Genomic DNA, 22,885 nt, shown 5'->3' with positions numbered 1-22,885 from the left:
GGAATACTGGCCCCCATATAAGGCTCCATACGGAATACTGGCCCCCATATAAGGCTCCATACGGAATACTGGCCCCCATGTAAGGCCCCATATGGAATACTGGCCCCCATGTAAGGCTCCATACGGAATACTGGCCCCCATATAAGGCCCCATACGGAATACTGGCCCCCATATAAGGCCCCATACGGAATACTGGCCTCCATATAAGGCTCCATACGGAATACTGGCCCCCCATATAAGGCTCCATACGGAATACTGGCCCCCATATAAGGCTCCATACGGAATACTGGCCCCCATATAAGGCTCCATACGGAATACTGGCCCCCATATAAGGCTCCATACGGAATACTGGCCCCCATATTATGCCCCATACGGAATACTGGCCCCCATATAAGGCTCCATACGGAATACTGGCCCCCATATAAGGCTCCATACGGAATACTGGCCTCCATATAAGGCTCCATACGGAATACTGGCACCCATATAAGGCTCCATACGGAATACTGGCCCCCATATAACGCTCCATACAGGATACTGGTCCCCTTATAAAGCTCCATACAGGATACTGGCCCCCATATAACGCTCCATACAGGATACCGGTCCCCTTATAACGCTCCATACAGGATACCGGTCCCCTTATAACTCTCCATACAGGATACTGGCCCCCATATAATGCTGCATGCAGGCTGTTACCCCCCACATAATGCCCCATACAGGCTGTCCCCCCCTTATAATGCTCCATGCAGGCTGTTACCCCCGACATAATGCCCCATACAGGCTCCCCCCTTTTAATGCTCCATGCAGGCTGTTACCCCCCACATAATGCCCCATACAGGTTGCCCCCCCTTATAATGCTCCATGCAGGCTGTTCCCCCCCACATAATGCACTATGCAGGCTGCCCCCCCTTTATAATGCCCCATGCAGGCTGTTCCCCACCTTATAATGCCCCATGCAGGATGTCACCCCCCCCTCTATATAATGCCCCATGCAGGATGCCCCCCCCTCTTTATAATGCCCCATGCAGGATGCCCCCCCCTCTTTATAATGCCCCATGCAGGATGCCCCCCCCCCCTTATAATGCTCCATGCAGGCTGTTCCCCCCCACATAATGCCCCATACAGGCCCCCCCCCTTTTAATGCTCCATGCAGGCTGTTACCCCCCCCACATAATGCCCCATACAGGCTGCCCCCCCTTATAATGCCCCATGCAGGCTGTTCCCCACCTTATAATGCCCCATGCAGGATGTCACCCCCTCCTCTATATAATGCCCCATGCAGGATGTCCCCCCCCTCTTTATAATGCCCCATGCAGGATGCCCCCCCCCCTCTTTATAATGCCCCATGCAGGATGCCCCCCCCCTTATAATGCTCCATGCAGGCTGCCCCCCCTTATAATGCCCCATGCAGGCTGTTCCCCACCTTATAATGCCCCATGCAGGATGTCACCCCCTCCTCTATATAATGCCCCATGCAGGATGTCCCCCCCCTCTTTATAATGCCCCATGCAGGATGCCCCCCCCTCTTTATAATGCCCCATGCAGGATGCCCCCCCCCCTTATAATGCTCCATGCAGGCTGTTCCCCCCCACATAATGCCCCATACAGGCCCCCCCCCTTTTAATGCTCCATGCAGGCTGTTACCCCCCCCCCACATAATGCCCCATACAGGCTGCCCCCCCCTTATAATGCTCCATGCAGGCTGTTCCCCACCTTATAATGCCCCATGCAGGATGTCCCCCCCTTCTCTTTATACTGCCCCATGCCTCCATACATTAAAAAAAAAAAAATCAAATACTCACCTCCCTTCTCCTCACCTGCTACCTGCTGCCCGCTGCCTGCTGCCCGCTGCTGCAGCGTTGTCGGTGTCTTCCCGCTCAGCGCTCCCTGTGACGGCTCAGGGGAGGGCGCGGTGTAAAGACGTCACCGCGCCCTCTGACCTGAGACGTCACAGGGAGCGCGCACCAGGAAGACAGCTGATCTGCGGAGGCACGGGGAGAGGTAAGTATCCGGCTGCCGTGGCCCTGTACAAGCGGCGCAGAAGGGCGCGCGCTGACACCGCTCTCCTCCGCCCATAGCCCAGCGCGGTGCGTGACCGCCAGTGGGCCCCTCTGCCTGCTCAGGGCCCCGGCATTTGCCCGGGTGCGCCGGGTGCTGACGCCGGCCCTGTGTGTGTGGCTCATGCTGCATATGGGGAGGCTGTGTGGGGCTCATGCTGCATATGGGGAGGCTGTGTGGGGCTCGCACTGTATATGGGGAGGCTGTGTGGGCTCACACTGTATATGGGGAGGCTGTGTGGGGCTCATGCTGCATATGGGGAGGCTGTGTGGGGCTCACACTGTATATGGGGAGATTGTGTGGGGCTCATGCTGCATATGGGGAGGCTGTGTGGGGCTCGCGCTGTATATGGGAAGGCTGTGTGGGGGCTCACGCTGTATATGAGGAGGCTGCGTGGGGGCTCATACGAGATATAGAAGGGGCTGTATTCAGATTCAAGCGATATATAGGAGATGTCAGCATACTTAATTCTGCTCAATATTAAGTGATGAAATTAATTATTAATTATATTAATATTATCATTGATATATTGATATTAATACTGAGCAGAATTAATTTCAGCCTATTGGTTTGGCCCTCCACAATAGTCACGGTCTCTCATGTGGCCCCTCTGGAAAATGAATTGCCCACCCCTGGTCTATGATGATACTGGTTGTCTTTTCATGTCTTATTATTCTGTAATAAGGGCCTCTTACATTACATATATACAATCGAGTATTTATTGACCTACTGAATATCTTACTACTTTCCAGTGATCTATAGAACATACCATCATATAAACTAACCCTAGGAGAACTTTGCATGGACTACCCCTTTATAGCTATGGATCTAGTGTAACTCAGCTATATCATATTGCTTCCCTTCATTGGAGGTTATTTCTCACCCTGTTTTTTTGTATTTTTATATATTTCTAGTTTTATTAATTGTACTAATAAAACTATTGTTTTTAATTTGGCTACAATCTCTTTTATCCTGTGGCATACTATTTGAACTGCCAGGGATTATGTGTTAACATATCTCATTTATAATAGGCTATCAAAACGTAAGAGCAGTAGGTTACTGGCACTATTGCCAAGTGTGAACAAGGGCATGGAATACAAATATTGCATATGAACTTTACCCTGAACAAATGATGGCAAATGTAATAAATATCAACACTATATAATGTTAATGTCTTTGGCAAATGAGTGCTCAAACAGCTCTGTGCCCCTGCTGAATTTGATAGATGGATATTTCATTTTACAGCCTTATTAGTACTTAATTGGCTGAGTAAGCTATGTCTCAATGTCATGCTCACTGGAGTGATATGATGATGAGGGTAATGGAGCAGGACGGGACGGCTAACAGAGGAAGTGAAGCACTGGCTTTCTGTGGGATTTCTTGGTTTCTCGGCTCCAGGCACTCAGGCTCCGGCTAGAATTCTGTGCGGCCAACTACAGTAATCCACTATACTCTTATAGTCTTAGTGGTGTCTCTTTTAGGATTAAGACAATACAACTGCAGGTTCTCACTTGAGTGAGAGAAATGTTGGTAAATGTAAATAATTTCTGTATCCATTGTCAGTAAAATGAACAAGTTCCTGAAGTTATGACCAAGTGTTATTGTCACGGATGTGTTGGAGGTGACAGATGGTCGCCCTGCAGTGGTTTGCAGCAGATCTCCGCGTTTGGCATTGCAGACAGCTGCCTAGATAGGAGGCTGTCTTTGGGACCCAGAGACTACCTCCCTTTGGTCTGGGTGTATATATACCTGGTGTGTCTAGGTGGGCGTCGCCGGTTATACTCATTTCTACTTAGAACTTGGCTGAAGCAGCACCAAGTCCTCTCTGGAGTCTTGAGGCCGTGTGCACTGTTGGAGTTCTTCTAAAGCTAAGCTGTTATTACTCTGTGTTGTTTTTCCCTTTTGTCTTTAGAGTTCCAGCGGAGGTTGACTAGTGCTCATCTCCTTCCACCCCCAGTTGTAGCCTTTCGCCAGGGATAGTAGGGCGAGGCACATGATCGGCAACAGCTGCGGAGGCTGCATAGGGACGTTAGGGGGAGACAGGGTGACCCTAGTCCAGATTAGGAGGTCACCTCTTGCCCCTTTCCCTAGTGTCTGGGCTCCCTTTCCCTTTCCCCTCTGTGTTGCACTCACACCTGGCGTGACTCTCTGTGTTGCACTCACACCTGGAGTGACAGTTATAGAGCATCCAGCCAGGGGCATAACAATATCGGTAATAGAGGGTGTAACTGTGATCGGATCCGCTGGCACCAGCACCTATTTCAGCTGGATGTGTATCCGAGGACTTGCATTCAGCTGAAATGTATTGTGGTGCAGAGAGCCGCAGGGTCCCTGCACTGCAATACATGCGGCCAGGGAATCAGAGGCCGGCAGCTGATGACAGCGTGCCAGTCACAGGTAGCGAATAGCACGGACATCATGTGTCACCCACAGGCATGCCAAAGTCAGCTGAGGGCGTCTGCACCAGCTATAGAGGAGGACGCCACATGTTGTGGGAAGGTGAGAAGAATCGTTTTGCTTTTTTGCATCTGTTAGAGAACCGTGGCAGAAAGGGGAGCATTATTACAGGATGTGCCCAGAAGCTGGGACATAATACCAGGAAGGGGCTCAGGATGGGGGATATATTACTTGAAGGGGTCAGGTGGACATTACACAAGGATGGGGGACATTATTACTGGAAGGGGTCCAGGATGGGGGACATATATTACTGGAAGGGGTCAGGATGGGGACATTACACCAGGATGGGGGACATTATACCAGGGAGGGGTCCAGAATAGAGGACTTTATTACAGGAAGGGAACCAAGATGGAGCACATTATACCACGAAAAGGCTCAGGATGGGGTACATTATAGCAGGAAGAGGCCCAGGATGTTGGACACTATTATAGGAAGGGACCCAGGCTGGAGAACATTCCCACTGAAAAGGGCAGAGAATGTTGGACATTATTACTTCAAGGGGTCCAGGATGGGGGACATTGTTACTGGAATGGGCACAGAATGGGGCACATTATTACAGGAAAGAGGCCCAGGATGGAGGACATTATACCAGGAAGGGGCCCAGGATGGGTGACATTAGTACAGTATGGGGGACAATATTACATTATGCGGCGGGGGATCATGTATGTCTTTATAGAATTTAGAACGCTACGAGGGCTAATACATCTAACCAACATGTAGGTGGGAGCCCAGGTCCAAATTTTGCACCGGGCCCGTCAGACTCTAGTTACTCCTCTGCATCCAGCTATAACGTAAGCAACAAAAATATATAAATTCTCATCAGCTTTTGATTGCATTGGCTTTTAGGAAAGCTGGGTGACAATCAATTCATCATTAATGCTTAAATCTTTTGCCGGCTCCTCTTCCCCTCCTCATCCCCTTACTATCGGGGTTCCGCAGGGCTCAGTCCTAGGCCCCCCTCCTCTTCTCTCTATACACTGCCCCTATTGGACAAACAATCAGCAGATTTGGGTTCCAGTATCATCTCTATGCTGACGACACCCAACTATACACTTCTTCCCAGACATCACCCCTACCCTAATACAAAATACCAAGGATTGTTTGTCTGCTGTGTCTAGCATCATGTCCTCCCTCTATCTCAAACTGAATCTCTTCAAAACTGAACTTCTTGTTGTTTCCCCCCTCTACTAACCTAACTCTACCCAACATCGAAATTACCTTGGAGGGGTCAACCATAACTCCCAAGCAGCATGCCCGCTGCCTTGGGGTCATATTCGACACTAACCTTTCCTTTACTCCCTATATCCGATCACTCACTTGCTCTTGTCACCTGCATCTTAAAAACATCTCCAGAATCCGATCTTTTCTCACTTTGGAAACTGCTAAAACTCTTACTGTCGCTCTTATTCACTCTCGTCTGGACTACTGCAACTCTCTTCTGATCGGTCTCCCTCTTACCAAAATTTCCCCTCTCCAATCTGTCCTGAATGCGGCAGCCAGGGTCGTATTTCTGTCCAGCCGCTTCACGATGCCTCTGACGCGCCCCCTGGGCCAGTGCTGTTTGGGGATTACCCGGAGCCGGATCAGATGGGGGTTGTAGTCTCCGAGTGGCGGCGACCCGGTCCGTGCCCAGGGTGTCAAACTCAGTGTGTGGCAGTCTTTACAGATGTTATAGTTGTTCTTAGTGTCGACTACGCCACCCGTTGATTTGCGGTCAAAAGGCCGCGCTGCAGCAGGGTCCGCTGAGGCTGGTGGTATATGTGCAGCTGTGGTAGTATAACCCCCAACGGGAGGGGTATAGCCTCAGGGGGTCAGGTGTAGAGGATGGTGGTAGTGGTGGTGCAGTGTGGATGGTAAGAAGACTCAGAGTCGGGCTGTGCAGTTCAGGGTTTTTACTTACTGCTGTTCTGTTGGTCACTCTGGCCTTGAGTGACCGCCCGAGCCGTGCTGCGTCCACCAGGTCCTGGGACTCGGCCAACCCCAAAGCAATTCTGGAGCGTGGTCCTGAGCTCCCTTTCTGACTGTCCTCTCTACTGGCCGTTCCCACCAGGGGTCCACTTATGTCCGGCTCCCTCGGGTCTCCTGTTGGGTGAACCTTCTTTGGCTTCCCTGACCCTATGCTCGGTGTGCCTTCTTAGTGGACTTGGTGAGGGGCTGCTCCACATGTAATGTCGCAGCCTCCGGTTCTTAGTTGAGGGTAGTTTCTCTCCTCCACTAATTTGGGATCCGGTTCCCTTGCGTGCCAACCCTTCACCCTTCTGGTTGTATACTGGGTTCTTGGGGTTCCTTCTTCTCCCCCTCTGGGTCCTTCTCTTCTCCTCTCTCTCTTCTCTCTGCAGGCGCTCCTGGACGTCTCTCAGGACTGACTGACCCTCTACAGAAGACTGACCCTGATCTAAGATGGTGCCCACCTTATATACTCCCTCTATGTGTGAGCTCAGGTGACCAGCACCCAATGAGCTCCTAGCCTTACCCAGACTGCTCCCCCTATCTGCCCCTACACTACTGGGATGTTCCACCCCCCTCCCACTCCAGCCAGGGACAGACACTGTCGTACCTGCACATATACTGGTGGGAGTACCGTCGGTCTGTCCCCCGGAAATGGGATGTATGTAGTGTATGCAGCTATCTGAGCTCAGTCCCACACTCCATCCTTACCCGGGAGTGGAATACCACACCTCTGGCTTGAGGTGTAATACCCCTGTAGCAGCCGAGTCCTCAGGGTGCTACATTCCCCCCTGATAAATCACAGCACGTCCTCGGGCTGTAAGAGAATAAAACATCCATAAACATACAATTTTTTTTTTTCATAACAACATAAACATATAAAACATTATATATATATTTCTGCAGCATAAAACTTTTTCATAATAAACATTCTTGCAAACTTTCTTGTTCCTCCGGCCACGGTGCAACTTGTGACCGGGTAAAGTGCGACAGTCTCTTGTAGAATAACACAGCTTTCCTATAAAACCAGTAGGGGGCGCCTTAAAAAGCGCAACTATATACAAGGGGAAATATGGCCGCTCTCAGTCCTCGGCCAGTGGGAAGAAGGAAAGAATGACCGCTCTCAGTCCTCGGTCAGTGGGAATAGGGACACACGGGTTTCAGTTCAATTTGCTGGTCCCAACGGGGACTATATTTTAACTAGCAGCAGTAACAGTTCTTATACCCTGACGGGTAACTATGTACAGTCTCTTTACCGTACTTTAATGACGGCGTACTCCTGCTCCTCCTTCAGACCCGTCCGGATCCTCTTGCTCCTCTTCACACCGTAGCTCCTCCTCCGTCAGCCGGTGTACATGGAGGGCGTAGGGTCCTTTGGCACACTTGTGCCGGGTGAACGTGACCTCGTCCCCTACATATAGGTCACGACCTCTGTGTCCCTCCGGCAGATGGGACTCCACGTCTCTTCTGGTCACAAAGACGTCGCCGGGGGTGTGGTGATCCCTGATGAAGCCCCACCCGTGCTGCAATTGAAACTTAATCACAGTCCCGGTGGTACGGGGACCATGAGCTGCACGGGGGTCTCTCCTGGTCCTGCTCTTCTGCCCTGCGCTCTGTTCCTGCAGCCGCTGCTCACGGACCCGCCTCTCTCTCGTTCTTGCTCGAAGACTGCCAACTGCTGGCGGCAGCACTCCGCACGCTCAGCTGCGACTGCCCGAGTTTCCTGAGTGAACCCCATGAGGTCTCCTCCGGTGGGGTCCCACTCGAACTGCGCTTCTTCCAGCGGGAGCGGGGTCCTCTTAACGGGCTTCGGAGCCGGAATCAGGGGCTCGCACAGGGACCTTGCTTTTTGGAGTTCCAGTTGGTAATACTCCGGTGGCCATATAAAGGGCTGCCCATCCGGGCACGTATGCTGGGCAAATAAGTCTTCACCCAGGTGCGGCACTCTAGATGTTGAGGGCGCGGTGGTGGAAGCGGCGCCCGGATTGACCAGGCCTTGCGACCAGGCCTGGGGCACCCTAAAAGTCAAGGCACCGTGAAGACGGCGGCGCCCGGGGTTACTTGGCCCAGCGACCAGGCCGGTGGTGTTTCCTGCTTTGCCGCGCTCAGGGTTGAGGCGCGTGACGTCACAGGGGTCGCGGCCGCGGCTTCTGCTTGAGGCCTTGTCTGGAGCGGTGACGATGCAGCGACGGGCACGGCAGGGGGAATTTCGGGCTCTGCGACGGGTAGCTGGGGCAGGCACGCGGTTTCTCGGCTCGGGGTAGTGACGTCCCCTTTACCTGCCTCCATCTGTTCAGCTCCCTCTTCGGCGCCGTCTCCGGCCTTCACTCCTCCTGCACCATCCTCAGAGGCGGTCTGTCTCCTCGTCTCGGGTGGCGTGCTTCGCTGGCGGGTTCTTGCCTGCAGGGCCATCTCTCGGCTCCACTCCGTCAGCGTCTCTCGCTGCACCTGGGCCATCCTCCATGCGATGCGCTCCAGCGCGGTCTGCGCACACTCCCGGTCTCGGGGGAGCTGTGCCAGGATCTCCACTAAGCCTAGTGGGGTTGTTGCTTGCAGCAGGCTCCTGACCACAGGGTCGGTGCTGCCTGACTCTCCTTCCATCTCCGGGTACGACTTCTCCGGAGTCCTCTCCAGACTTCTTGTCTCCGGGTGCGCTCTCTCCAGACTCCTCCAGGCTGCACCCATCTTCGCTCTCTTGTTCTGTCTCCGCCCACATTGAAGGTGGTCCCGGGGCAACTTTGTGATTGTCAGTTCCAGGGGCAGTTCTCTCACGCTGATGGACATCTCTAGCATCACAGTCTCCATTGGTGGGGGCGGTTTCCGCTTTTGGCGCCATTCCTTTACCTGGCCCACGATGGGAGGTGACCTCTTGCCACCCTCTGGCACGCCCATAATGGCGTCCGCTCTTCCAAGGCGGGAAATCTTCGGGAAATGGCGGGAATCGTCTCCCAGTGGCGGGAAACTCCGTAGATGGCGGGAAAAAGCTGCAGATGGCGGGCAACCGGCGGGAAACGATCCGTGATGGCGTCCCATGGCGGGGACCCTCTGGAACCGGCGGGAGACTTCTTCTTGAGGTAAATTTGAACTTTTCTTCAGGCACGCAGTACCCGGTGGTTGCGGGCACGAAATCCTGCCGACTACGCCAAAGTTGACGCGCCCCCTGGGCCAGTGCTGTTTGGGGATTACCCGGAGCCGGATCAGATGGGGGTTGTAGTCTCCGAGTGGCGGCGACCCGGTCCGTGCCCAGGGTGTCAAACTCAGTGTGTAGCAGTCTTTACAGATGTTATAGTTGTTCTTAGTGTCGACTACGCCACCCGTTGATTTGCGGTCAAAAGGCCGCCGCTGCAGCAGGGTCCGCTGAGGCTGGTGGTATATGTGCAGCTGTGGTAGTATAACCCCCAACGGGAGGGGTATAGCCTCAGGGGGTCAGGTGTAGAGGATGGTGGTAGTGGTGGTGCAGTGTGGATGGTAAGAAGACTCAGAGTCGGGCTGTGCAGTTCAGGGTTTTTACTTACTGCTGTTCTGTTGGTCACTCTGGCCTTGAGTGACCGCCCGAGCCGTGCTGCGTCCACCAGGTCCTGGACTCGGCCAACCCCCAAGCAATTCTGGAGCGTGGTCCTGAGCTCCCTTTCTGACTGTCCTCTCTACTGGCCGTTCCCACCAGGGGTCCACTTATGTCCGGCTCCCTCGGGTCTCCTGTTGGGTGAACCTTCTTTGGCTTCCCTGACCCTATGCTCGGTGTGCCTTCTTAGTGGACTTGGTGAGGGGCTGCTCCACATGTAATGTCGCAGCCTCCGGTTCTTAGTTGAGGGTAGTTTCTCTCCTCCACTAATTTGGGATCCGGTTCCCTTGCGTGCCAACCCTTCACCCTTCTGGTTGTATACTGGGTTCTTGGGGTTCCTTCTTCTCCCCCTCTGGGTCCTTCTCTTCTCCTCTCTCTCTTCTCTCTGCAGGCGCTCCTGGACCTCTCTCAGGACTGACTGACCCTCTACAGAAGACTGACCCTGATCTAAGATGGTGCCCACCTTATATACTCCCTCTATGTGTGAGCTCAGGTGACCAGCACCCAATGAGCTCCTAGCCTTACCCAGACTGCTCCCCCTATCTGCCCCTACACTACTGGGATGTTCCACCCCCCTCCCACTCCAGCCAGGGACAGACACTGTCGTACCTGCACATATACTGGTGGGAGTACCGTCGGTCTGTCCCCCGGAAATGGGATGTATGTAGTGTATGCAGCTATCTGAGCTCAGTCCCACACTCCATCCTTACCCGGGAGTGGAATACCACACCTCTGGCTTGAGGTGTAATACCCCTGTAGCAGCCAAGTCCTCAGGGTGCTACACCTCCACCTTGTGCCAGTCATTACACTGGTTACCCATTCGCTACAGGGTCCAATATAAACTCATTGCTCTCACCCACAAAGCTCTCCACAGTTCTGCACTACCTTATATCTCCTCTCTCATCTCAGTCTATCATCCTACACGTGCCCTCCGTTCCACAAATGACCTAAGGCTAACATCCCCCATAATCCGAACCTCGCACCTCCGTCTCCAAGACTACTCTCGTGCTGCGCCAGTTCTCTGGAATGCTCTACCCCAGACGATCCGATTGATGCCTAGCCCCGATGTCTTCAAGCGCGCTTTAAAAACCCATCTCTTTAAACAAGCCTACCACCTCAAATACCCAGTAAACTAACTTTCCCCTGTTCCCTCCTAAATACTACTCAGAATCTGCCCCCTACTGTTCATCTGTTTCTACACCCTCCATGCACACGATAACTGCACTCGGTAATTGAGTATTGCACTTTAACATACAGGCTGATGACCGGATCATACAGCTTTATATGATAATCGCGACTTATTATAATTGCCTGACCTGAAATAACAAGCACTTTCCACCTATTGTGTCCCCCCATTTCCTTGTAGAATGTAAGCTTGCGAGCAGGGACCTCACTCCTGATGTAACTGTTAAACTGTCTTACCTTGTATTGAATTTATTGTCTGTACATGTCCCCGCTTAATTGTAAAGTGCTGCGGAATATGTTGGCGCTATATAAATAAAAATTATTATTATTATTATTATTATTATTATAAATGCAAATCTGCCAAATTATTATAGAATTATTCAGAGGGTTGAATATGGTAAATTTGCCATGAGGAAGCCAGAGAGGGTTGGGTGATAACCCACGCACCTAGAAACTTGACACAAGAAGATAATTGAAGGACATATTAATGGGTGAAGATAAGCCATCACCTTTCCACAGGATAGGTGATAATTTATAGATTGCTGGGGGTTCAACCACTGGAAGCCACGTGGATCAGCAGAATGACGAACTTTTAGGCTATGTGCCCACGTTGCATTTATGAAGCAGAAAATTTCTGCTGCATAAATGCAAGTCCTCTCCTGGAAAAACGCATGCGGAATTCCGCACGCGTTTATCGCGCATTTTTCGCGCGTTTATCACGCGTTTTCCACATGCGGAATTGCCTTGCGTTTTTTATGCATTGGACAAAGGCAATTCCGCTTGCGGAAACGCAAAATTAAATGACATGCTGCGGATTTTTGAACGCGGCATAAACGCTGCGGAAAAATCCGCAGCATGTGCATAGAACTTGCGGAATGCCATTGGGGACCATGGGGTGCGGATATATATGCGTTTTTCAAGCGTTTACGCTGCGGAAATTTCGCAGCATATACGCTTGAAAAATGCTACGTGGGCACACAGCCTTATCCCCTTTAGAATTGAGTGGCAGTATCCATGCCCGACAGTCACTCCACTCAGTCTCCATGGGGCTGCCGAGTGCTGTGCTCAGCTTTCTCCTACAGCCCATAAACAATTAAAGGGAACCGGTCACCGGAAAAAACGCTATTAACCTGCCGATATGGGGTTACTCTGCAGGTTAATAGCGTTACTAACCTGCCCGGCGCCCGCACTTACCTGAACGCTGCGGGGAAAAAATTAACTTTATCTTCCCCTGCAGCGTTCTGGCTTCTGTCACAGGGTCGGCGCTGGCGTGGGTTCAGTCACCGCTCTTAAAATACAGAGCGGTGGCTGTAATCGTGCCCCGGGAACTGACTGACAGCCAGCCCTAATGCTGAGCCAGCGTCAGTCAGGGCCGAAGGTGCGGTTACTGAACCTGCGCCGCTGCCTCCCCCATGACTGAGACTGGAGCGCTGCCTGGGAGAATAAAGTTCATTTTCTCCCCGCAGTGTTCGGGTAAGTGCGGGCGCCGGGCAGGTTAGTAACGCTATTAACCTGCCAATTAACCCCATATCAGAAGGTTAATAGCATTTTTTGTGGTGACAGGTTCCCTTTAATGTGGTGCAAGTCGGGTATGTGCACTGCTGCTCTATTTAAATGGGGTTAAAAGTGCCCCGTTCTGCCTGTTTGCTAGGCCTCAATCGATCAATAAAAATTATCACCTATCCAACAGATAGGCGATAACTTACCTTCACTGGAGAACCCCTTTAAGACTACTTCCAAAAACAGCAGATTTCTCAGGAAAGCCAAGTTAAATCTACGTCAAAATACGCATGTTACATGTAAATTTTGTTGCAAATTTTTCAGCTAATTTGCCACCAATTTCGTCCGAAGCATTGCAAACTTTGTCATCTGCTGTGAAAATCTACAAAAAGCAATTGATATGCCGCAGATTTAAAGGGGTTGTCCAGAATGAAATTATTTTTTACTATAAGCCAAAACACTAATAAACAGGCAGTTGCTAACTAGTTAGCAACTAGTTGCCTGTTCTATCCGGCACCGGCTCAGAACGATCACTGACCGCTCCTGCCAGCAATTCAGCTGCCCACATGATCAGAGCAGCTCTTTCTCTTCCGGGCTGCTTTGTCGATGGGGCATCACTGCAGAGCAGCTCTTTCTCTTCCGGGCTGCTTTGTCGATGGGGCATCACTGCTGATTGACATCAGTTATGCAGCGGGGGGCTGGCTGTCAATGAGCAAGACATCAGCAGTCACATCCCGTCAACCGAGCAGAGTAGAAAAGAAGCAGTTCTGTCAGTGGAAGTTGCTGAATCGCCAGCAGGAGCTGGTGACAGCTCTGTGCCGGCAGAGATCTGCACTGGGCAGAACAATCAGTACTTGTCTATTAGTTCCCACAGTAAAAAAATAATACAGTCCTGGACAACCCCTTTAAAATCTGTCGCGCATCTCAATTTTGTTGTAACATACCTGGCGGCATCCTTGCATAGTGGTCCATCTCCCACTGTGCAAGAGCGCGCACTTGATCTCCAGTCCAGAATGTCTCTCTGGCTTCCCTCCATGCTGTCTGTTTGCCTTTGTGTCTGCTGCTTAAGGGCGGCGCCCGATCACTTCCTGCTTTTTGTACCTGCTGCAGGCACACCCCTTGTGCGTCCTCAGCCTATTGCTGTCTGTCACCTGGTATTTAAAACAGCTGTTCCAATTAACCCATGCCTGAGCATCTTGCTCTGTCAGTTGGCTTTTGTCTCTGACATGCCAGGTCCTGTCTATGTTACCTGTCTTGCAGTATCTGTTCCCATGTCTGTACTGTGTCCTATCTGTGTACCTTAACCTGCAGTCTGTACTTGTTCCTTGCCTGTTCGTTCCGCCTTCCTGGAGGCTGTATTTCCAGGCCAGTCTGAACACTCTCCTTGCCCGTTCGTCCCGCCTCTCTGGGGGCCGTATTCCCAGACCCGCTCCTGTATCCCGCTGCAGTGTCGGTCTCCTCCGTACACTCAGTTCCAGTCTGAACTCTCTCCTATCTTTTACCTGTTTTGTTCTCTATGTCCGTTCCTTTCCTTTTTCTGCAGAGTCTGAACTCGTACCTACTCCTGCTCGTTGTCACTGTACTTCCGTTTGTGAGTTTGTGGTCCACTCGCTACTTCTCTGCAAGTACCCTGTGGGTATCTGGTTCTGCCTTTCCCTTCTAGTCTGTTCCGTGTGAACAGAGCCCTGTTCCCTCCGCGTCTGCGGTTTTCGCTTTGCTCAGCTCTATCTGCCGCGTCTGCGGTTTTCGCTTTGCTCAGCTCTGTCCGCCGCGTCTGCGGTTTTCGCTTTGCTCAGCTCTGTCCGCCGCGTCTGCGGTTTTTGCTTTGCTCAGCTCTGTCCGCCGCGTTTGCGGTTTTCGCTTTGCTCAGCTCTGTCCGCCGCGTCTGCGGTTTTCGCTTTGCTCAGCTCTGTCCGCCGCGTCTGCGGTTTTCGCTTTGCTCAGCTCTGTCCGCCGCGTCTGCGGTTTTCGCTTTGCTCAGCTCTGTCCGCCGCGTCTGCGGTTTTCGCTTTGCTCAGCTCTGTCCGCCGCGTCTGCGGTTTTCGCTTTGCTCAGCTCTGTCCGCCGCGTCTGCGGTTTTCGCTTTGCTCAGCTCTGTCCGCCGCGTCTGCGGTTTTCGCTTTGCTCAGCTCTGTCCGCCGCGTCTGCGGTTTTCGCTTTGCTCAGCACTGTCCGCCGCGTCTGCGGTTTTCGCTTTGCTCAGCTCTGTCCGCCGCGTCTGCGGTTTTCGCTTTGCTCAGCTCTGTCCGCCGCGTCTGCGGTTTTCGCTTTGCTCAGCTCTGTCCGCCGCGTCTGCGGTTTTCGCTTTGCTCAGCTCTGTCCGCCGCGTCTGCGGTTTTCGCTTTGCTCAGCTCTGTCCGCCGCGTCTGCGGTTTTCGCTTTGCTCAGCTCTGTCCGCCGCGTCTGCGGTTTTCGCTTTGCTCAGCTCTGTCCGCCGCATCTGCGGTTTTCGCTTTGCTCAGCTCTGTCCGCCGCGTCTGCGGTTTTCGCTTTGCTCAGCTCTGTCCGCCGCGTCTGCGGTTTTCGCTTTGCTCAGCTCTGTCCGCCGCGTCTGCGGTTTTCGCTTTGCTCAGCTCTGTCCGCCGCGTCTGCGGTTTTCGCTTTGCTCAGCTCTGTCCGCCGCGTCTGCGGTTTCGAATTTGTCTCCCAGTCTGTACTGGACCCTACCCAGCCTGTGCTCTAGTCTGCCTGTTCCTGTATTCCCCGGTGTGGGTCAACAGCCGTGTCCGGAGTCTGACCTGGAGTAGACCCTGGTTCCTCTGCTCGGTTCCTCCCTGGTGCACTGGCGTCGTATGCCGTCGTGCGACCTTGGTCGGATCGGGCAGATACTTAGTTACGCCCCTCCAGGCACTCTCCGGTTCATGGCACAGTGGAATCACTACATAAACACGCACACGCCAGTCAGTCCGGGCGTGTGCATTACATTTGTGAAGTTTTTTCCGCACTGACTAGATGACATTTGTTAAAATTTTTCATCTTGATCCAGTTGCTACTACTATAATACGTTGCAGATTTTCGGCCTGCAAATCCGGATGAAAAATCTGTGATCATAACTTAAAGGTTATTTCAGAGAATAATACATAAATGAATAATTAGGAAGCTCAACACTAGAACCTTTATTCATGCATTAATATTTTATTTTTATTTACATAAATATGGAAACAACAAAAGTTTAACAGACTCATATCTTTCTACTGTTGTTCAAGTGTTATATCTCTGCTGGTGACATTCTGTACATTTAGTTTCCCAGATGATGTTTTTCTCATCATTGCTTTCTATATATCAGATTGCGTCTTACATGTGCCATTTATATTGCCTTTGTTAGGGGTAAGTCTAAATCAGACCTGTATTTACACAGGCAGAAATAAAATCCTAACCTACAGACAGCTAACCTGACATGATCACGATTAACGCGCGTCAGGACGCACAACCCATACTGCAGTCTTTGGCTATGTCGGGATTATTATAATGTTCAGTTTCTGTTTCTGTAACGCTTTAATATATAATTTCACAGGTAAAATACATTAAATTACATTTACCACCCCTGCATTTCTCACACACTTATCTACCCATTATATGATTTATCAACGCCCAACAGCGGCAGATATTGTTAATGTTCCCATTTTCTGAACCATGTGGTCCAGCTTTATGGATAAAACCACGTGTGCAAGAACAAACGTTTTCTTCGTACATCTGTCATTTCATTTTGTTCCATTTAGTATGTCAGCAGCAATGTGCACGGCCGCCTGCTGTCTCCGCTCAAGAATCTGGAATGATCCTGTTGATTTTTACATAATGTAGGCGTGTAATGCAGCCATTGTGGAAAGGGTTAAGTACAACTTAGGAGAAATTATGTCTTTCTCAGATCAGAATTGCTCTCTATATTACTATTATTATCATTATAATACGGATGTCTGGGTGGTAAGGCGCAGCCGGAGACTCCGTGCCATTATATTCTCCCTGGGGATCCCAATAACTACATGACTGTGTGCCTGTATAGTCAAGGCTGCCCATTTCTTACAGAACTGCAAGGCCTAGCTCATCTTTCTTACATCTACTTGGGAGACATTTTTTTAGAGATTCCAGATCTTTTGAGTGACCTGTAATATTGTGCTTTTGTTATGTCTCACCGGTTGGGGGGACCCTCGAAGCCTTTGGTCAAGGTGAGCAACACATCCATTTCATGCATTGAGGAGTATCAGTCAGAGAGGCAGCGACTGTAAAGGCTGGAGAAACAGAGGCTGTAGAGGCTGGATGGAAGCAGGAGCTAAGGAGATTAAACTGGACCACAAGGAAGTCAGAGACTCGGAGACGTAGTAAAGTAGTAGAACAGCAGAGCTGGATAGGACTGGTGACTTGCCCGTGGGGACATAGCAGAACTGGGTTAGTCAGCAGACACCCTTATAGTAACATAGCAGAGCCCAGCAATGTAGCAGAACCCAGCGACGTAGCAGAGTCCAGCAATGTAGCAGAGCTGGAGTTTGTTATGAGACTGCAGAGTTCAGCAGTAAAGCAGAACTAGGTATGTCAGGAAACATACTTGTGGTAATCTAGCAGAGTGCAGTGGTTATAGCAGAACAGGCTTTGTCAGCAGGCAGCTCAGTAGCAGAGATGTAGCTGAGTCATGTTGTACTGGTGTGAACACCAAACCACTTTAATACCAAGGTGGTGTTGCACTGAGCTGGCCATGAGGAATGATATCATAGGTCCTCACCAGAGAATTATAGTAAGCCGATGTGCAGAGAGACCAAACACCAGCAGGAGTAAGGTGAAGAGCCCGACAATGGAGCTGGGATACAGCTGTATGCCAGGGTTTCCTATATCAGATCATTAATACAGCTGTATGCCAGGGTTTCCTATATCAGATCATTAATACAGCTGTATGCCAGGGTTTCCTATATCAGATCATTAATACAGCTGTATGCCAGGGTTTCCTACATCACATCATCAATACAGCTGTATGCCAGTGTTTCCTATATCACATCATTAATACATCTGTATGTCAGCATTCCTATATCACATCATCAATACAGCTGTATGCCAGTGTTTCCTATATCAGATCATTAATACAGCTGTATGCCAGTGTTTCCTATATCAGATCATCAATACAGCTGTATGCCAGTGTTTCCTATATCACATCATCAATACAGCTGTATGCCAGTGTTTCCTATATCAGATCATCAATACAGCTGTGTGCCAGTGTTTCCTACATCAGATCATTAATACAGCTGTATGTCAGTGTTTCCTATATCACATCATCAATACAGCTGTATGCCAGTGTTTCCTACATCAGATCATTAATACAGCTGTATGCCAGTGTTTCCTATATCAGATCATTAATACAGCTGTATGTCAGTGTTTCCTATATCACATCATCAATACAGCTGTATGCCAGTGTTTCCTACATCAGATCATTAATACAGCTGTATGCCAGTGTTTCCTATATCAGATCATCAATACAGCTGTATACCAGTGTTTCCTATATCACATCATCAATACAGCTGTATGCCAGTGTTTCCTACATCAGATCATTAATACAGCTGTATGCCAGTGTTTCCTACATCAGATCATCAATACAGCTGTATGCCAGTGTTTCCTACATCAGATCATCAATACAGCTGTATGCCAGTGTTTCCTACATCAGATCATCAATACAGCTGTATGCCAGTGTTTCCTACATCAGATCATCAATACAGCTGTATGCCAGTGTTTCCTACATCAGATCATCAATACAACTGTATGCCAGTGTTTCCTACATCAGATCATTAATACAGCTGTATGCCAGTGTTTCCTATATCACGTCATCAATACAGCTGTATGCCAGTGTTTCCTATATCACATCATCAATACAACTGTATGCCAGTGTTTCCTACATCAGATCATTAATACAGCTGTATGCCAGTGTTTCCTATATCACATCATCAATACAGCTGTATGCCAGTGTTTCCTACATCAGATCATCAATACAGCTGTATGCCAGTGTTTCCTATATCAGATCATCAATAGTCCTTACATATCCACAGTAAACAAGCTTGGGTAAGCCTGCCAAGACAACAAGGGAAATCCTGCAGAGACTGCAGCCTAAGTGGCTCAACAGACCTGCTTGGAACAGAGCGCTGCTCCTGCTGGATAAATACGCCTGACAGTCTTGTTTACTGCGCTGCTGACAGAATGCTGCACAGGTGCAGTCATAAAAATAGCTGAAAAGCCAAGAACACGCAATCAATGTTTTTGCACATTTATTACAGTCCCCGTTAACAGAACAGATTTTTAACTGTGCAGTATTGATGAATGCCCAGGGTGAGGACAAACTGTTGCTTGGCACAGGTTATCATGGGGATAGCAAAAAAAAATAGTAGTAATTCTGCAGGTAAATAATGATTTAAACATATGTGACTTTATAAATGGAGAAAATTGAGTTATATTCTCCCTGCAGCCGCTCGCTTCCAGTCATCAGGGTGGTCGGGGTGGTGTGAACAGTCAACGCTCACTATAGAGTGAATGTGCTGTAATCACGCCCCCTGCACCTTGACTGACAGCCTGTTCAGAACAGTGTGTGTACGGTGCAGGCTGACAGTCAAGGAGTGATAATAGCGTGATCACTGTATAGTGAGCGCTGACTGTTCACAGCCCCCAGCACCGCCCTGATGACTGGAAGCGAGAAGCTGCAGAGAGAATATAGCTCCATTTTCTCCCTGCAGCTGCACTTCTAATTAGACTGCCCAATATGTCCCGTGCAATGCAATGTTGGCACAAGACTGTAGAGCTAGAGCGGAATTGCAGTTTACAGCAAGTCAGGACACATTTTTTGGATGGCAATGTGGTAGTGAACACTGCCTGGTACAGTCTTATGCCCATGATCACAGTGGAGGCTTTATGACAAGATGGAAAACATATCACTCCAGTCTGGAGGTCACTGACCAATATCAGTCTCCCATGCTCTGGTGGAAGCAGATACAACATTCTGGGGCAATGGTGAAAGAAGATGGAAGGGACTCGATGAGCAGAAGATCTAAAATCCCACAAGGTTCCTATGAGAAGTTGATGTGATGGATGATTGTAAAGTTTACAGGCTGACAAATATGCAAATGTTGTATAAAATCTTCCTATGACACTGACCGCTCCTGGTATTCTAGATCTATCTTGGTTATGTTATTGAGTAAATATTATTGGACTTAATAGATGATTACCCCAAAACAATTTAATAGTGACACAAATTAAAGCAGAAGTAAAGAAATGTGATAACAATAGATTTAAAGGCTGCCATGGAGATGGTGTCTATTTACGATGGAGATGACTTCTATATGATGGAGATGGCATTTAAGTGACATAGATGACATCTATGTGATGGGGGTGACATCTACAGTGTTCAGCATAAATGAGTACACCTTAAATCAATATCTCACTGAAAACAAGAACAATTTCCAAAAATTTGACAATTTCATAGAATTTATTTTTAACACATAACATGAACGTAAGATCAATAATATAACTTTCATTACAAAATCTTTAGGTTTACTCAACTTAGTTGATGCAAAAATGAGTACGCCCCCCATCAAGTATTTTGTCATGGGTGTGTCAGATGTAACAGATAGTCGCTCTGCATCTGGCTGCAGAAAGTCTCTGTGTTTGGTATTAAGATGCTTTCTTAATCCTTCTGACCTTTGGACCCAGCAGCAATCTCCCTCCTGCTCTGACACACCCTGGTCTGGGTGTTTATAAACTCTCAGTCTGCTTCAGGGAGTCGCCGGTGATATTCTCATTATCCCTTGTGAAGGCTTGGAGCTATAGCAGTCGGCTAGCTTCCTCTCTGGCGCCCTTGGAGGACATTTGGTGTTATCTCTCTGGTGTCTGCTCAGGCTAAGTTTTCCCCCTTTGTTTGTGTCCCTTGTTGTCTTTAGTTTATAGTGGGGACTGACCAGTGCTCACCCCCCCTCCCTATCTAGGGCCTAGCTCTAGGGATATACAGGGCTTAGGTTTCCTGCTCAGCGATTGGTGTGTGTAGCGTCGGCGTCCTTGGCTCCTGCTCGGCAGAGAAGCCGATCACCTTACCGCCGTGGCCCCGGTCTGGCGTATGCCTCTCCTCCGCCCGGCTCCCATGCTGCGCCTGCCCGGGGTACGCGCACTGTGTGTAGATCCCTGGGCACTGTGCTTAGGGCGTGCACTCCCTACATCTTAAAGGGGCCGTGCGCGCCTTCCTAAGATGTCCCCTGCCAACGGCCGGAGGATATTTGCTATTTAAGGCACGTCCCCCAAAATGGAGGTGCCTGTGCAAAGTTGTTGTTTGTGTGCTAAACACTCTCTCCAGCCCTCAGGTCCCAGTGCTGCCCGCCAGCCTGTATCAGCCATGTCCACTTGTCAGTCTGCCAGCCAAGCCTGCCTGTCTATCTGCGCTGCCTGCCTGCCTACCAGCCGTGCTCATCTGCCGAGCCTGTCGGCTTCGGCCGTCAGTCGCATGGGAGTTGCCTGCTCTCACACGAGGTCGGTCCCAGAGTGGCACCCAGTCCACCTTCCCGGTCCCTCCTTGGTTCACGGAGTCGACTAAGCCGCCGTGTAGCCAGGGTCGGTCCGGGTAGGCACTTAGTTATGCCCCTCTGGTCCCTCCTTGTACCACAGCACAGTGGTTCCACCACCCGGACCCGTAACAGTGTAGAACCAATATAGGAATGGAAGGGTAGGCAGGGTGTTATTAGATCTGCCTATGGGTCTCCACTCCCCCTTTCCCTAGTGTCTGTGCTTCCTTCCCCTCATTATTTTTATTATTTATTTATATAGCGCCATTGATTCCATGGCGCTGTACATAAGAAGGGGTTACATACCAAATACAGATATCACTTATAGTAGACAAACAAAATATGATAGACTGGCTTACATTCTGCAGCAATGGGGAAGGAGACAGTAGGTTGGGGGGGTTGCAGTAGCTTCGGTGTTGTTGAGGTGGCAACAATCAAGGTGATGGCAGGCTGTAAGCTTGTTTGAAGAGATGGGTTTTCAGGTTCCGTGTGAAGGATAATCGGATGTGTTGAGGCACAGAATTCCATAGGATGGGGGATATTCGGGAGAAATCTTGGAGGCGATTAGGTGAGGAACGAATAAGTGTGGAGGAGAGAAGGAGGTCTTGGGAGGACCGGAGATTACATAAGGGAATGTATTGGGAGATTAGTTCAGAGATGCACAGAGGAGAGAGGTTATGGATGGCTTTGTAGGTCAGTGTTAGTAGTTTGAACTGGATACGCTGGACAACTGGGAGCCAGTGAAGGGATTTGCAAAGGGGGATAGCAGAGGAGTAGTGAGGCGAGACATGGACTAGTCACGCAGCAGAGTTAAGGATGGACTGGAGGGGTGCGAGGGTGTTAGCAGGTAGGCCACAGAGGAGGATGTTGCAGTACTCGAGGCGGGAGATGTTGAGGGCAAGTTGACGCGCCCCCTGGGCCGTGGGGATACCTGGAGACGGGCCTTGTAGATGCTGGGGGTTGTAGTCACCGTGGCGGCGACCCGGTCCGTGACCCAGGGCGGTCAAACCAGTGGCAGTCTATGTGTATAGGTTATATAGTCCGACTACGCCACCTGTGGATTGCGGTTATGAGGAACCGCCGCTGCGGAGCAGACCGCTGAAGCTGATGGTGTGTGCAGCTAGATGATGTGACTCCCCACAGGAGAAGTGTAGCTTCAGGGCAGCGGGAGTGGATGGTGATGGTTGTGGTGCAGGCCGCGGAAGGAACGACTCAGAGTCTTGGCAGTGCAGTTCAGGGTCTTTACTGATGGCAACTACTGGACCCTGCCGGGAGTACTGGTTGGCAATGAAGGCCTGGCCAGTCTGAGAGCAAACTAAGAGTTCCGCTGGCCAGGTGGAGATGTAGGCCTGCCGTTCTGACTGCACTCTTTCTGGCTACCCTGCTGTAGTCGTTTGGTAGCCCACGTTCCTGAGTGTACCGTGTGGTGCTCACCCGTATGGCTGGCGACTTGGGCCCTTGGTATTCCTCGCTCCTCTGTGGCGGTACCGGTCCCCTTCGTGTGGCTGAGCCTCCGGGCTTCCTATGCCCAGAGGACCTGAAATCCCCTGCCGTGTGGTTTCTGCTGCTGGGTGTATAATCCCCACAGCCTCGGACCCCGGTGTCCGGTCTCCTGTGTCTCTGGCCAGGGCGAGCTTTACCAGCTCCAGCCCCTGGCCCTCTGCTC

Source organism: Phyllobates terribilis, unplaced genomic scaffold, assembly GCF_046119375.1.
Source record: "Phyllobates terribilis strain yellow unplaced genomic scaffold, ASM4611937v1 Scaffold_8__6_contigs__length_399053987, whole genome shotgun sequence".
Lineage (NCBI taxonomy): Eukaryota > Metazoa > Chordata > Amphibia > Anura > Dendrobatidae > Phyllobates > Phyllobates terribilis.
This window is presented reverse-complemented; position numbering follows the sequence as displayed.